The following is a 17002-nucleotide window of genomic DNA, read 5'->3' as shown; positions in this document are numbered from 1 at the left end:
GCGACAAGTGAGAGATGAAGAATGACCAGCATTCCGTGTGTGTTCTAGACCTTTGATTTCCTTCCCCGCCACGTCCCATGCAACTTTCTTTAGCTGCTGGGGTGAAGAGACAGTGTCAATCAGCATGTCCTGGAGAGGACACAGGATGGGGAGGGACAGGCAGTGGGGCTCAGGTGCCCTTCCTTCACCCCCTCTTTGAGGGGGTACGCTAAGTTGGCATGGCCATTCTCACGTGTGCAAAAGCAGCTGGATCCAACCCTGAAATGATTTTCCGCTCATGCAATTTCTATACTCTTGCTTTGTTCCCTGAAGGGTAATAATGCGGACTTCTCAAGGTCAGGGACTAAGTTGTACTCAGGTTGGTAACTCCAGCGTGTCACACAGGGCCTGGTGAACAGATGGTGCCCTCTAAAGATTCCTGAATAAAAAGGCAACTGTGCAGAGTACATCCAAAAGTGGGTGGGTGTAGCATGGAAACGTGTGGGGCAGAAGAGAAAAAACAGCCTGGGGCTCTTTCTGGTCCTATAAAATAGATTCAGGTCACCGTGGGTCATGGCTACCTTTTCCCACTTTGATTTCTGTGTGGTAGAGAGAGGTTTTCAGTCAAACCATTTGAAAATCCATCCTTGTCAATCAAAATGTTCAAACATCTAGAATTTAAGTTTCAATCAAATGGTAGGCAGAGGGGTTAAGAACACTTATTTCAGATGCAGAAATCTGAGTTTGAATTCTGACCTCTCTGCTTAGAACCCATGTGACATTGAACATGTTACTCCACATTTCTCAGCTTCCATTCCTTTGTGGACCTGCGTAGTTGTCAAGTTGTAACAATAACACATTGCCTGTTTAGCTGCTACTATACCTTCTCCAAGGTTTTAGCACTCAGACCTGGTTCTATTCCTTTTTTTTCTTTTTTCTTTTCTTGTTTTTTTTTTTTTTTTTTTTTTTTTTTTTTTGACTGAGTCTTGCTCTGTCACCCAGACTGGAGTGCAATGGCGCTTTCTCGGTTCACTGCAGCCTCCACCTCCCAGGTTCCAGCAATTCTCCTGCCTCAGCCTCCCAGGTAGCTGGGATTACAGGCACACGCCACCATACCTGGCTAATTTTTGTATTTTTAGTAGAGACGGGGTTTCACCATGTTGGTCAGGCTGGTCTTGAACTCCTGACCTCAGGTGATCCATCCGCCTCAGCCTCCCAAAGTGCTGGGATTACAGGCGTGAGCCACTGGGCCCAGCTGGTTCTATTCCGTTTTATTTGTCCTCTATAGTCCTAAAGGTAGATCATGGCCATATTTTGTTAGTTACTACCCCACTCTGCAGTGTACTTTCTGCATGATGTTAGTCATTATACTGTTTGTCATTTTAAAATAAGATTGAACTAGAAGCTTAAAAACAGTCATTCTGTTGGTTTTTTCTATTAAAATCAGAAATTTCAATACAGGCGGAAAGTATTTTTTGGTATTTAATTATTCAAACTAATGGGATTTTTTAAAACCATTATGATTGGCAAAGGGCTGAGGCTTAAAATATTTTCGTTTACAGATATGTGCTGCTTTAATGAAACCCAATATGCAAAAATCTAAACTTAGGTAAATTGGAAGCTTTATCTAGGCTTATATTGTTTACATTACAAAAGGGCTATTCTGCTTCACTAAAGCATTTATTTCAGTGTTCCTTAAAAAGTGAGATCTCTGTGGTGCATTTAGAATACAACTTGAATGATTACCAGGTTATTTATACACAGGTGTTTTGTGTAAAGCAAGGTTCACCTGGGGAGAGGATTGGGCTGCACTAGGAATGACTCTGTATTGTGTAATCAGCCAATGAAGAGGAATTGAGAAAATTTTGAGTGACATCCTCGTAGAAGGTAAGAAAGGTTCAACATGCGACTTTCAGGGCCCTATCTCATCTTGATGTGAAGGCATCTGTCAAATGTACCATTATATCTCTTTAGCTTAAACGGAGCAGTGTTTAGCGATTAAAGTAATGGAACATGATTCAGGAGTCGTGTTTTCTGTTTCTGTCTCCTGTAGCTTCCAAGTAGGTAGTCTTGATGTGTTCACTTTAATGCCAGTTCACTTTAAAGCAATTATTTCCATCCTAGGTGAGGCAGTAAAACCTTGTTAATGTTTTTAATAGGCTGTGAACTCTTCAGATGAAATATCTGGCCTTTGTGCCCTCCTCAGCTTGTGAACCAATTGCCAGCAAGCCCTCTATTCACCATGTGTCCTCACCTTTAAAAAGAAAAGAAATGGTTATACACATCAAATCATGAGTAGTGGAATTAAGAAACAAAAAGAACTGTCACCCAAACTGTACATAAAAACTTTCCCAAACAGCTTTAGTAAATAAAACTTTAAAATCTGTTAAGTGGACAGCAACCTGTCACTAAAGCTGTTGTACAGGCTATTTTATTCAGAAGAATTTGTTAAACATATATCAGCAAGTCAGGGCCAGTTTGTGTAGCTAGCGAAAAGACAGAAATATCCTCATTATATAGAAGTGGGCAAAATACTGACTATATCTCACAATCTAAATTATGAGCGTTTGAAAGTAGAGTTTTGATGATTTCAGACCTATGGTCTTTGAAAGTAAACACTAGTTCTAGAATTGCAGTAGAATCAGATTTTTTGATATAATCATTTAAATATATAATTGCTTTACTTATCTATGAAGGGAAAGCAAACTATCTTTAAAAGAAAACAAAAGGGATGTGATAGATGTGTATTCAAAGGAAAAGGAAGAAACCCACATGATGAATTAAAGCTAAGGCTTAAGTAGATAAGCTATCTCCCTTCCTTTTGCTTCTAAGAGTGGAATGTATTCATTTATTCCTACTTTTTAAATGTAATATGAAACCAACCTCCTCAGAACCCAGAACAGTTCCTGAAACAGAATAGCCACTCAATAAACGAGTGAGTTGGCATTTTTGGAAGTGCTGTATCTCCACATGCTCAGTGTGGGTATGGTGCCATACAAAGGCAGGATGGGAAGTGCAGACCAGGCCCTATCCCAGTCACACTAGCAGCTGGCACAAGTGGTTGGTTAGCAGAGACCCAGGACCCATCACTGCACCCCAGCTAGGGGCAGCCACCCATGGGCAGCAGAATTCCTGGGCAGGGTATTGATGAAAGCAGGATTTTTGAGTCCCAGAGAGAATGGACAGAGAGACACGGGAGTAAGGAGAGGAAACCTGGTTGCAGCCAGGCTAGAAACCAGTGAGTCTTGATGCGGAGTCCCTGATACCTGAGGTCAGGACCTGTCCTGGGAACTCACATCAGGTTGAACTCGAATATGGAAGACCACTGTTCCCAGCTCTGGGGCAAGGGACTACGTTAAGGTTGGGAATTTAGCAATGACATGGAGTTAGCATGTCTATGGTTTCCTAGGTGGTGAAAGAAATAAAAAAGTTTTTAAAATCTACGATCTGATTATGTCTCACTGAGTGCTACTAATTTACATATCAAAACAGAATAATTATGAACAAGGATTATTTAAATTAAGGCTTTCTCTAAGCATTCCATTAATGCTGGTCCCAGAAATAATCTAGAATAGATATTTTGTTTTTTCCTTTAATGAAGAAGGCTTTCCCTACTCTCTATCAGGAAGGCATGAAATAGACGGTATCCTTAAGCTAGGTAATTTGAGGAGGGTTTAATAGAGGGACTATTTACAAAAATGTAAATTGGATTTAGGAAACCAAAATGTATAGTGCAGTTCCCCTTACTCGCAATAGCAGGCAGCCGTTCCAGCTTCAGACATGAAGGGTGGTGTTTGGAGACGGTTTCCTGCTTAAGTCTTTGTCAAGAGATAAAGGATGGGAGGCAGTGGGGAAATAAACACCCTAATCATAGTATCGCCTTACCCATTCATCTCCCGCCACCCCTCTCACTGGCTGAACCCAACCCAAAGCCAGAGGGCACACAGACCAGCCTCCCAGGCAGAGCTGGATGGAGAAGGGCAGAGAGCGGACCTGGAGGGGCAAAGGGAAGCCAACACAACTCTCTGGGAAATTAATCCACATTAAGAAACTGATACTGTTTAGCTGCATACCAGATACCAGGAAGAAAACTTTAAAAAAAGAAAATATATATACTGCAAAGACATTGCAGAATGGATAAAAATATTAATTTGGAGAAATAGATGAAATCAGCTCTATTTGACTTTTCAGCACATTTAATATTGGTAGTACATTTCATAAAAGCACCCAATAGGTAGGTGTCTTTGGTTAGACTGCAAACTTCCTGAGGGCAGGACCTGCACTTTATTCCTCATCCTTCACAAACAATACTGTGCCTGGCACATATCATTTGTTTGGTAACCACTTGTGGAGTGATTACATACATGAATAAATTAATGAATGAAGTATATTCTGGTTTATTTTTCTTGTCAAAGGAAGCTTTATCCAAAAAGAAAAACAATCACAGAAAACCTCATTGATCATCTACCCCCATGTTTGAAAATTCTTCCTAAACTATAACATTGGTTGTTCCTGCCATTCTAAGAGGATTACACTAAGCATGAAGGAGTATTTTTTGGTTGACTTAGAATCCAGCAATACTTGGGGCTGTCATTCTAAATTGTAGATGTGGGCAACAGGGCTGATTTTCAAGATACTCGTGGCTTTTAAACACAAATAAATAAACATGTGGGAATTGCCATACCAGATCAGACTGATGGTTTATTCTGTTAAGAATTCTCTGCTAGGGGCACATGTTCCACACTTTTCCTTAAGTGTAAACTCTGATTAATTTAGAATTGGAATTAGTTAGATTCCAATGGGTAGAGATTTTATTTATCCACCAAAAAAATTTTTTTTTCTGACGCTATCATATTTGAGTTCTCTTCTGGTGTTTTTCCAATGTCACTAAACAATTTAACTTAAATTGTCTCTGGACTGTATTTTTTAATTAATATTTTTCCTATTTGAAAGAGAGTCAAACAATTAGGTCATGTTATCTTATCCCTTCTTCCCAATAGTAGATGAAATAATTGCAATTCTCTTTTAAACTTTCTGTCTCTATGATCCAAGTTCCCTAGTAATGTCGCCAGTTTGATGGCTCTTTGACAAACTCCTCCAAACCTCTCATAATCTTGAAAAAAAATGAGGGCCATTGACCTGGCCACCTCTGGTGTTCTGAGGACAGTCTGGGCCAGGGTTCTGTCACAGGTGTAGATTGATCAGAGAACATTGACTTTCACACCTAAAAAGAAGCTTATAACTCAGCTTATGTGGGTTTCCCTGGTTAACTTTGTTTAATGCTAGGGTAATTTTCTGGCAGTGGCCTCTGGTAATTTTCTGTGGTCTACACCTCTCGTCCTTTCAGAAATCTGGCTTTTAACACTGATTCTATTCTGTTTCCAAAGTAACAAATCATTGCAGGCACATGGAAATCTCCCAGCTTTCACAACTCTTTAAGTCTCCCCTTCCACTGTTTCTAAAAGAAAATTTCTCCTCCTATTCCCTATACCAGACTTTGAAGTCACTTCTATTTTTTGGTTGCTGTAGAAAGACTGATCCCCCTGCTGCGGGAAAGAGCCTTTGTAGACACACAGATTCATCAAATCTCCCCTAAAACCTCTGGTAGAACTAATGATGTGGCCTTTTTAGTCTGTGTCTTTTATCCTTCTCTTCCCTTCTTCCCAATCCCATTTCTACTTCCCATCATACCCAAGCCATTTTTGTGGCTAACCTTTGAACCCTCTACAAACCACCATTTGTGGCTTCATTTTGAACTCTCTACAAGTTCTTTAATTCCCTCCCTAGTTTAGTTCTGACTTCTTGAAAAAGTGACAAACTATACTTTAATAAGAGGAGAAAATAAAATTTAAATTATACTATATATATGAAGATATGCATAAACAAAAAAGTTAAAAATCAAAAAATAGATCAGCAAAAAATTAATAAGATAAAATTTCATCTAATCCTATTATTCAGAGACAACCGTTGTTTCCATTTTGATATATACAAATAGTCTTTTCTCAAACAACCATATGTATGTGTTTTTAATAAAATAGGACAATACTATTTATAACTGTCTTTTTTATCTCTTCTAAATAATACATTGAAGATATTTTCCATGTCAATCTTTTACATCATTTGAAGTGACTGCATCCGATTCCATTTTGTCAATGTTCATAGTTTATTCAACAACGATCTCATTGTTCTGATTTTCATCTCATTACAGATGCTCTAATGGTCACCTCTATGCCTAATATTTGCACTTGCCAACATAAACAAATAGCTCTAGGTGGAATTACTGTATCAAAGAGCATGCAAAATAGTGGGGACTTCTATACAAATCAACCACGTGGCTGAGATTTGGAATCTGATCTCCTGGAAATATTGAGAGTTTGAGGTAAGGGGAAAGATAAGAAAAGGAGGCTGTTCTGGAAGAATGGGAAGAACATGATTAATGAAGGAGGCCTGAAGGCATTCAGGTAAAGAAATCAGAGATTTGGAAGCTTCACTTATAAACCAAACATCCGGAGGAATGGCGTTCATAGAACCCTTCAGAAATCTTAGTCTCCTCCCTGACTCAACTGAAAAACCGCCTTTATAGATGGACGACACCTCAGCACTTCCCCATTTATCTCTTGGCATGTTTCCTCAGTGAAACATTTCTCAGATGAAAAACAGATTGCAACATCATGGTCTCAATAGAAAACACAGAGAGAGAGAGCGAGAGATTTTAAAAAGAGAGAGGATTTTAAAAAAAGGAAATTCAAAAGTCAGCATTGTTGATTTCATATAGCATTGCAAATTCCACCCCAACAAATCAAAGCTGCAGTAGGGTGTATACAACCACCATTCTCATGACCTTTGAAATTAGAGATGTGGGATGGCTGTTCTGGCATGTTTGTCTCCTTTGTGACTAGTCCAGTAAGGGTGTTGTCCCAGTTGTCTTAACATCTGATTGAAATAGAATCTTGGAATAAATATAGCAGACTGAGATTCTCCTTTCAGAACAGTTCACAAATACAACTGGGCTGAGGGAGGGACTTTGAGATTGTATCCAATGATGCCATTTCAACCACGGGTTGAGGAAATTAATAATAAAAACTAACATCCTTTGTCTTAGGTGGCCATAGAACATGTCCTCAATTCTGGACCCACATATCGCTTCAAGTCTGAATGACCCTGGAACCCAGAGCAAACATAAGGCACACCCACAAAAGAAGGAAGAGAAGGCAGAAGGAGACTAAGAATAGGAGAAAAGTAAAGAAAAGAGAAGGAGAGAAAAGAAAGAAGTGCAAATGGAGAGAAAGTAGAGAAACTGCTTCACTGCCATCAGTGGCATGAGAATAATGATTTGTTTATCCTGCTCTAAAGATTTCCTGTGCCAGAGGCCTTGAGATATTATAGTCTCTTCTCCTCCATAAGAAAAAAAACATTTTCATACAGTTTGCAGTTTGCATAGCACTGGCCCTTAATACACACACACACACACACACACACACACACACACACACACACACAGAGTACTTAAATGGTCTCCCAGAAACAAACAGAGTGAATGTCAAGTCCTTGATGAACTGGTCTGTGATAAGCCAAACATGGAAACGCAGAGGGAATGTACTTCTAGGAAGTCCAATCATTGGTACATTGTGTTGCCTTCAAGGGCGTGGTTCCAACACAACCTGAGTGCAGGATGTTTGATACCCATTCTTTTTGAGTGGGTTCTTTAGCAACAAATTCTCCAAAATGGTAAGCCCTACTTCTCAACACTGTCATCCAGGGTGGAGAGATGCTACAGCTGACAGCAGTGACTGGCAGGAGCCTGGAAAAGTACAATAATATTCTAAGTTGTCTTTAGTCTTATTTTTATTTAGGCTAATTTGCATGAGTGGTTTATGCCAAATGAGGATATTTTTCCTTCTCCTTGGAATAGCTTTATGTGAAAATATCACTCTTTTCAAAGTGCCCAAATATTACTGTGCTGAATAATGAGGCAGATGGAAAATAGGAAGGGTGGAGCAAGTTCAAAATGCTTTATGGTTGGCAGAATAGATGAACTTTTCAGATTTCCAGCCTCCCTCTACTTTATTCATCTGACAGCACTGTCTGCTCCACCCTGCAAGGATGCAAGGACCAGAGAGGTTCCTGGCTCTCAGCTTCCAGAGGAGCCACATCAACCTCTACGGCCTCCTACACACAACCTATTCAAAGGACATGTGGCAGCTGTCTGTCCCCGGGCTTAGCGTGACACATTCTAAGGAGTGAACATGCCCAGGGAAAGCTTCCAGGCTGTGGGACATTGCTGCTTGCAGAATTCTGCCTGAAGCATCAACCTTTTTCCAAAAAGAGTATCCAAAATTCAGTGCATTATGGATTCTTAGAAAATGGAAGATTACAAGGAGTTTTTAATCCCTTTCTGAGCAGACAGAAGCAGGAAGCAACCACCAGCTAAATATTTGACTAAATCCAGTTCACAGTTTTGTGTTGCTGGTAACACGGGTATGTCTGCTCCATCCCCAGAAGGGCAGCTGCCATATAGACGGGTTCCAGTGTTGTTCCCCGGCTCCAGCGTGCCTGCCTCTTCTCCCTCTACCCAAACCTAAGCCACCCACCGAGGCCCACGTGAAATGTCAGCAGCAATTCCAGGAAGCCTCTCCCGTGTAGACGCCTCCTTTCTGTACCAGTCCTCTCCACTAAACAATTTAGAGATTAATAATGTAGCAACAAGAGAGAGATTAAAAAGCCATCTGGTGAGCAGGCCCTGACACAGCTTAAAATACCCACAAAACCAAAAAGAGATGAGAACTCACAGTAAAAGCAAGAACTTGGGAGTCAGACAAGTTTGAGTTCAATTTCTAGACCTGCTACTTACTAGTTATGCAGTTTTGGGGGTGTTTACATAACCATTTCATGCTTCAGTTTTGGAATAATAATAGTACCTACTATTTTTTGAGATCAGTTGATAGTAATTCTAAACAGTCTAATATAAGTAGCATAAAGATTCGCTATTGCAACTACTGCTTTCACGGCTGGGATGGACCACCTATTGCCGATCCCTCAGGGGAGCCCCACTAACTTCATGACTGATGGAACTAGATTGAAAAAGCTCTGGGTGGTCCACTCATGTCTGACTGGCTGATGTAATCAACAAGAGCCTGCACATGGGCAGGAGGGTCCCTGACCCTCAGTCTCTTCCTGGATGTCAAGAGCTCACAGGGCCAGAGTTCATTCATTCATTCCCTCAATGTTTGTGCTATTATGTGCTGGGCACTTATCTAAGAGCTGGATATAGAGCAATGAACAAAGCTGATAAAAATCCCTGCCCTCGTGGACCTTACACTCTAATTGAGAAAATAGGCATAAAAGTAAAATCTATGGCATCCCAAAGGCATAGGCAGTGCAAGGATGGTATCACCTATTTGAGATAGGGTGGCAGGATGACCTTAGTGAGAAGGTGATGTTTGAATAAGGCTATGACACCATCCCACTTCCTCCCACATCCCTTCTCCTCAAGAGTTCTTCTCTTTCTATATCTATAGAACTTAGCAAGCACAGGGGCCATGAGCTACTTCTGCAGGCACAACACATGATCAGGAGGGGGAGAGATGATCCAGCTCCTGGCCAGCCCCAGTGTAGAGAGAAATGGTCCCATTAGTCCTGATAGAGAGAGACATGTCCTGCTGATATGGCAGGGACAAGGAGGGTCACTGAGGGGCTCCAGGCAGCAGCAGCAGCAGCAGCAACAGCAGGTGGTGATCAAAGAGTTCCATGTAGGCATCTCCAAAGGAGTTCTAGGGTGGGGAGGATAGCCCTGCAAAGTGGTTCTGACCACTTTTTGGGGAGACAGGTAAACATCCCTTGGCAGCTATGGCTCAAGAAAGTGGAGGGTGGTGACTACAAGGACTGAGAATACTGCGGACTGAGCCCTCTTGCAGGCAGCGCCCCGCTGGAGACCACAGAGCCTGATGCTGCTAGCACCCGGTTGTGCTGGGAGGTGGAGATGCACAGCTGAGACTTAAGTTTGGTTGCCATCATCATTCCTTCCACCTCTTGGCTTTCCCTTCCAAAGTGGTGGCCCAAAAAGCATCCGTCACGGAAAATGTCTCTTGTTGTTTTTATTTATTAGATTTATATTCTATGTAAGACGACTTTAAGCATCTTGAGGGCAGAGACCAATTCTTACACTCCAATGCCCAAAATAACTCCCATAGGGCTAAGTAATCATCATAATAGCTGACACTTCTTGAGCATTGCCACATGCCACTGTCCCAAGTGCTTCATGGGGATTAGGGCTTTTAACTCTCACACCTCTCAGTGAGGTGGTAGCTTTATTATCTCCAGGTGAGGAGATGGAGGCACAGAGAGGTGAATACCTTGTCTGAAGCCACTCAGCCAGGAAGTGGCAGTTTGGCTGTAGCAGTAATGCTACGGGCTGAGTCTCACCCCTGCCGCCCCACAAATCTGTTTGAAGTCCTGAGCCCTGTTACCTCGGCTGTATTGAGAGACAGGGTCTTTGAAGAGGTATAAGTTAAAATGAGGTTGCTCCTGTGGACCCTAAACCAATATAGGTTATGTGGTGTCCTTACAAGAAGAGGGAATTTGGACACAGACAGATACAGAGGGAGACCCCGTGAAGGCACAGGGAGAAGATGCCATCTGCAAGCCAAGGAGAGGCCTCAGGAGAAACCACCCTGCTGACACTTTGATCTTGGACTTTCTGCCTCCAGGACTGGAGAAAATAAAGTTCTGTTGCTGCTTAAGCCAACATGGTGGCTTCACCCAATCTGTGGTATTCCGTTATGGCAGCCCTAGAAAATTAATGCAGGTACCTAGTATTTTAGAAAGACCTGGAAGGCATTGCTTTATTTATGAGGTCACTCAATCTGGCCCTGCCGTCTCTCCTGTGTTACTGTGTGGAGGTGACGTCTCTGGGTCCGAGGCATCTGGCATCCAGCAGCCTGAGATGCCCATGGTTTCCTCAGTGCTACATGTGCCCTACTAGGTAGAAACATTCATCCTCATCACACAGAAACTGTTATTCACTGGCTTACGCCTGATACAAATCATGGAACTTGGCTTTTTCATTCATCCGTTCATTAATTCATGGAACCAATAATTATTCCATGCCTGCAATGTCTCAGGCACTTTCCTGAGTACTGGGACTGTAAAGGTGACCAGAAACATGTTACAGTCTCAGGGAAGTAATCGTACAAATAAATGTAAAATGTATTTCAATCAAGTAATCAATCAAGTAATATAAAATAATCAATGTGGTAAGAATTTAAAAAGAGAGACACCATGTGATGGAAGCAGAAAGTAGGGGAAGTTGGCCAAGTAAGTGGGGGTCAGCAAAGGCGTGAGCCTCTGGAGATGGGGAAGATGGGCTGTAGTTAATTACACAGAGAAGACACAGGGAGTATCCAGCAGGGGAGACAGCAGGGCCGAGACCCAAAGGAAACAACCCAACACACACCAGCCCTGCCTCTCAGATGCTTGCAGAATGGAGGGAAAAGGGAAGGAAAGGAGGAAGGAAGCAAGATGAGGAGAAGAAGAAAAGATAGAGTAGAAGAAGGAAAGTCAAAGGGAAGGAGGAAACTAACATTAATTGAAACGTACTACATTCCCGGCCATGTGCTAGGCATCTTCACATGGTTCAGTTCATATTTTCAGCCATAATAAGAAACAGCTCAATAGGACCGAGAGGAGAATGAGTGCCTCCTTATATTTTAGCCCCCAGGTGCCTCCCTTGCCTCAAGGTCACCCAAGCCCGCAGCTCTAGACTAGACACATGTTTCCATATCCCTGTGGCCTGGGCCACCAGCAGGAGGCCACCCCACTGTGCTGCAGCAAGCCCTCTCTCTGAAGCCCAGCACAGGAGCAGCGTTCTCTGAAAGCCTCACACAACCAGTTAGGCGCCTGGACAGTCCCCGCAGCTGAGCTACCACAGCCTGTGCATTCCATTGCCTCTGCAGCCTCCCTGCAGGACTTCGAACAAAGCCCAGGGGGGCTGGTGAGGATAACAGAAGGTCAAGAATTGGTGGAATGTGATAGGATGTGCTGAAGGATTCAGATTCTCAGGAAAAGTCCAAGATAGCAGCAAGAATTTATAGCTCAAAACCAAGACCTGGAATACAAGCAGAGAGATAAACTGGGCTATTTTAAATTGCTGCCCAAGAAGTGCTTTTGTGCTATATATATACCAACAGAAAAAGAGAGAGAAAAGCTCAGATCAAAAATGTTTTAACATACATTTACTTGCCACTTTCAAAAGGCCTGGTAGCACTTAGGTCAGAGGAATTCCTTCTATTTTCTATAATCTATCACAGTGCTTAGCACTGTCATTCTCCCACCTCCTTTACTAAAGAACACAAGTAACAGCTAAATGAATTTTGTTAACCCAATATCTCCAAAAGTATGATTGAGAGCCTTGTCTTTTACCTAGATCAGCATCTATATTAAAGTCCACAAGATAATTTTTTTAAACATCTAAAGCTGGGAAAAGCTTTGCTTCCTTTCCAGTAATAAGAGCTATAGAACTTGCTAAGTTTTCCCTTTTACCATGGCTCGGAGTCATGATTAAAGTTCAACTGTTGCAATTATGTTGACCGTTATGCTTAACAATTACCATTTCTTTTATCTGGTTGTGGTTTTCTCTTTCCTATTTCTCTTTCCTATTTACCATATTCCTCTTTCCTATTTACCATGGCTTCCATGAACATATTTTTGTTGTAGGTTGTTGCACCTTCTTTGAGAAGGGAGTGTAAACAGAAATCAAACAAGTTCTATTATCTGCCCCTGGGCCAAGCTTCTCAAACTAAGAATTCCTGTCCTTGGTCATTGCTTTAAAAGCCTTAGCCACTCTGACATGACCGAGATACCTTACCTTTCACCTCTAGTTCTCACAGGAAATAATTTGAGTGCAGAGTATATTATCTATTGCTATATAACAAATTACCCCAAAGCTTAGCAGCTTAAAACAATAAACATTGATTATCTCACACAGTTTTCGTGAGTCATGAATGTGGGAGCCACTTAGCTGGGTGGTTCTGGCTTAGTCTCTCGTAAGATTGCAGCAAAGTCATTGCCCATGGCTGCAGCATCTGAAAGCTTGACTGGTGCTGAAGAGTCTGCTTCCAGGGAGGCTTGCCACACTCCTGGTAAGGGAATATCGGTTGTGAGGGGTGCTCAGTTTTTTTCCACATGGGCTCCTCCATACAGCTGCTTGAGCATCTCACAACATGGCAGCTGGTTTCCCCCAAACAAGTGATCCAAGGGAGACAGCAAGAACAAAGCTGCAGTTCCTTTTATGACCTAGCGTAGGGGGTAACACATCATCATTTCCACCACATTCTATCCATAAGAAGTGAGTCACTAAGCAGAGACCACACTCAAAGGGAGGGTAATTAGCCTCCACCTTTTGAAGGAAGGAGTATCAAAGAATTTATGGACCTATTTTAAAACCACCACTCAGATTATAAAACTATTTTCTTTTTTTTTAAGTAGGTATAACCAAGGCACAACTTGGTATTTGACATTGCCTTTACCTAGCTGCAAACTGGGGTAGAAAAAAACATGAAGGTTGGGCACGGTGGCTCACACCTGTAATCCCAGCACTTTGGGTGACTGAGGTGGGTGGGTCACCCGAGATCAGGAATTTGAGACCAGCCTGGCCAACATGGTGAAACCCCATCTCTACTAAAAATGCAAAAAAAAACTAGCTGGGTGTGATGGTGGGCACCTGTAATCCCAACTACATGACAGGCTGAGGCAGGAGGATCACTTGAACCCAGGAGGTGGAGGTTGCGATAAGCCGAGATAGCACCACCACATGCACTCAGCCTGGGTGATAGAGTGACACTCCATCTAAAAAAAAAATAAAAGCATGAAAAAGAAAATGTTTTTTTCCCCAAATGATATTCTGCCAGCCATCATGCTGAAACTGCATGGATCTATGACATTCTAAATATAGTGTCTTAGTCTGTTCAGGGTGCTATAACAAAATACTTAAAACTAAGAAATTTATAAACAATAGAGAATTATTGCTCAGAGTTCTGGAGTCTGGGAAGTCCAAGATCAAGGCACCAGCAGATTCACTGTCTGGTGAGGACCCATTCCTCATAGATGGTGCCTTCTGGCTGAGCCGTCACATGGCAGAAGGGATGAACAAGCTCTCTCAGGCCTCTTTTATAAGGGCACTAATCCCATTCATGAGGGCAAAGCCTTCATGACCTAATCACCTCCCAAAGGCCCCATCTTTTCATATCATAACTTTGGGGGTTAGGTTTTAACATACAAATTTTGGGGGGACATAAACATTTAAACCATAGCACACAGGCATATGTGTGTGTGAGAGAGAACATGACTCCAAATGGAGTGAGAATAAGAGACAAGACAAAGATTTTGAAAGGAAAGAAAGGAAACTATGTTCTCAGCCAATCTTAAAGGTCAGCCCCACTTGAGACAGAATAGAAGACTAAAACTAAGGTGGCAAGGTCTAACGTATCCATAAATTACTCTCATCTTTTGTCAAACCTTCTAGTTAGACCTCGAGAGAGAAACTAGAAGGTAACCAGAACAAGGTTACCAGTAAGAACTGAGTTCATCTCTGGTGGGAATTACAGATGCTGGCGAAGGGGAGTGGAGGCCTTAGTCCCAGCTCAGATTGTTGTAGAGCCATGTTGCCAGGGGAAATCCTGTAACTCCAGTTGGCCAGATGCTGAGTGCCTGATATCTCCCTGCTGCTATTCTGAACCCATGTGGCAGTGATACTTAGCATCTCATTCATCTAGAAACTGACCCCTCATAGTGAGGGAGGCCTCAAGAAAATGGGAAAGCTTTCTTATTCATCTTAATAGGCCACCACTCTGCTTTCATTTGATAGTGAACACCCTGATGCTAAGGTGATTCACAAGATAGCCAGGTTTTCATTCTCCTTAAAGTCATCTTCACTCTTGCAAAATTGCCATAAAATACTCCAATACACACGAACTAAGTAACCAGCTCTGTGAGGTGTGTTACATTCTTGTCATGTGGGAATTAACTAGCCTAAAATATGGGCAAGCCAGAGAGCATATTATGGAATAAAGCATGCAGCTTGGAGCTTTTTTTCTTTATTCAGAAATTCAGATGCCTAGGGACATTAAATTTATTCATTCAATAACATGAATAACTGCACATTCTCCCCACCCCTTGGGTCACACTTCCACCACCACCACGTCCAGCTTCTGACTCAGAAGAGGACACTTCCAGACTCACTGAGGCTGAGTTCAGTGCCCTCCCCTGGCCTTCCATAGGAGCCCTGTGCATATTAAATGCCTTCCCGGACCACGGTGTTTTACATTTATCTGACAATGAGTCTGTTTCTACTTACAGAACATGAGCCACAGAGGGAAAGAACTTAGGCATGCATATTGCATTTGTACGAGATGCTAAGGCTGAGACAAGTGCTGGTGGCTGGTGTGGATACTTTACTTTGGGGAGGAATCGCAGGGATAGAGAAGGGGTGTGGGGAAGGAGACACAGGAAAGGAAGGGAGACCAGTAAAGGAGGGGTGTGTGCTTGAGGTGGTCACCAGTGTGTAAGGGGAGCATGCATTCATGGTTTCCACTCCTCACTGGTCAGGGTGCAATAAATCCCTGACTTTTCCCAGTCCAGTGGATGTGCCTGAGTGAAGGGCTTCCCAGCAGACACCAAACACCCTGGGTGAGAGAAGCCTTAGGGCAGCTGAGGGGAGGTGCTGTTGGATGCTGCATTTTACAGCAATGGCTCATGTAAAAGGAGGACCAAAGGATGTGAGGCAAGGTTCAAGAGGTGACCAGTGCAGTGATGAGTCAGGGAGAAGGGATAACAATTTGGAGGCCATGGCAGTCACCTAGCAAAAGGTGGTAAGGACCTGAATTCAGACAAAGGTTACACAGATGGTGTAAAGGGAGCCGGTGAGAGGGCTGTTTAGGAGACAGCATTGGTGGATCATGCAGACTCCAGCTTGAGGGAGAGAAGGGCGCTGACTACAGATGTCTCCCTGGCTTCTGCTCTGACTTGCAGAGGGTGAAACTGGGAACTGAGGAGGAGTGCGGGACCTGAGAAGCCTGGTGGGGGTTGCAGGAGTCATGGAGGAGACTGAGAGCAGCTGAGGACCAAGGCTTAGGAAAGAGGATGAAAAGCACCAATAAGGGCTCAGCTGAAGGAAGAGGCTGTGATTTCCAGTGGCCCCCAGCCACGTGATGGTGACGTTTTCTGCAGACTGGATATAGGAACAAGTCATGTTGACAGCGGATCTGATCTAAGTTTGGGATTTTGTTGGATAGGTCTGGAAGGACAAGAGAGCAAGGGAATTGAGGATACTAACAGCATGTAAAACCCTAGACCATATGGCAAATTATATAATGGGCTGTAGACGATTTTTGGAACCTTTTCATATGTTCCAGATTCTTAAATTAATATGTGCAATATGGTGATGTCTCCTGTCTGTGACCTGAAAAAGAAAATTAATGTGTCCAGTGTAGGTGCTATTATTTATTGCCAGAAAATATATATATTTTTTGAAAATGACAGTGGCCAGAGGTTTCTAGCAGGCTTCACAGGCAACTGAAATGAGCTCCTGGGTGCCTTCCTTGGAAGGGGCTGAGGTCATGAAAGTTTACAAGGCTTCTCGCAGTTGGGACTCAGCTGTCCTAGAAATGACAATGGATATCTAAAAGCCAAAGGGCTTTAAGCAGCCTCTTTCCCTAGTCAGATCTCCATTAGCATATGTTGCTCTGGGTCCCGTTTCATTTTGGATTTTCTGAGTTTCTCCCCTCCCTTTTCCCCTCTCCTCCTTCTCTTTCCTCTATCCCTGCTTCCGCTAGTCCCTGGTGCTGTAAGGTGACAAGAAAATACTTGAATCCAACCCAGCATGTCCTGTAGGTCATTCTTTGAGTAAGTGCTCTAATTACCCTAGAGCTGGACATGCCCCCAGGGCATTTGTGCCAGCCACACTTAGGCTGGTTCTCCCCACGATCACACAGTACAGACCCTTAAGGTTGGAAGGCACTACTGTCCTTTG

At 42.8% G+C, this 17002-nt stretch overlaps 1 long non-coding RNA gene across 1 annotated transcript; it reads right to left on the bottom strand.

The window, feature by feature from the left end:
* Window positions 1-1640: 1640 nt before the first annotated feature.
* Window positions 1641-13246, bottom strand: LOC100611239 (uncharacterized). The gene is made up of 2 exons (XR_001717231.3): window positions 12960-13246; window positions 1641-2233 (listed from the first exon to the last, which is right to left on the bottom strand). It is a non-coding gene; the product is annotated as an uncharacterized LOC100611239 (long non-coding RNA).
* Window positions 13247-17002: the final 3756 nt, after the last annotated feature.

Source organism: Pan troglodytes, chromosome 3 (assembly GCF_028858775.2).
Source record: "Pan troglodytes isolate AG18354 chromosome 3, NHGRI_mPanTro3-v2.0_pri, whole genome shotgun sequence".
NCBI classification, from domain to species: Eukaryota; Metazoa; Chordata; class Mammalia; order Primates; family Hominidae; genus Pan; species Pan troglodytes.
This window is presented reverse-complemented; position numbering and strand designations above follow the sequence as displayed.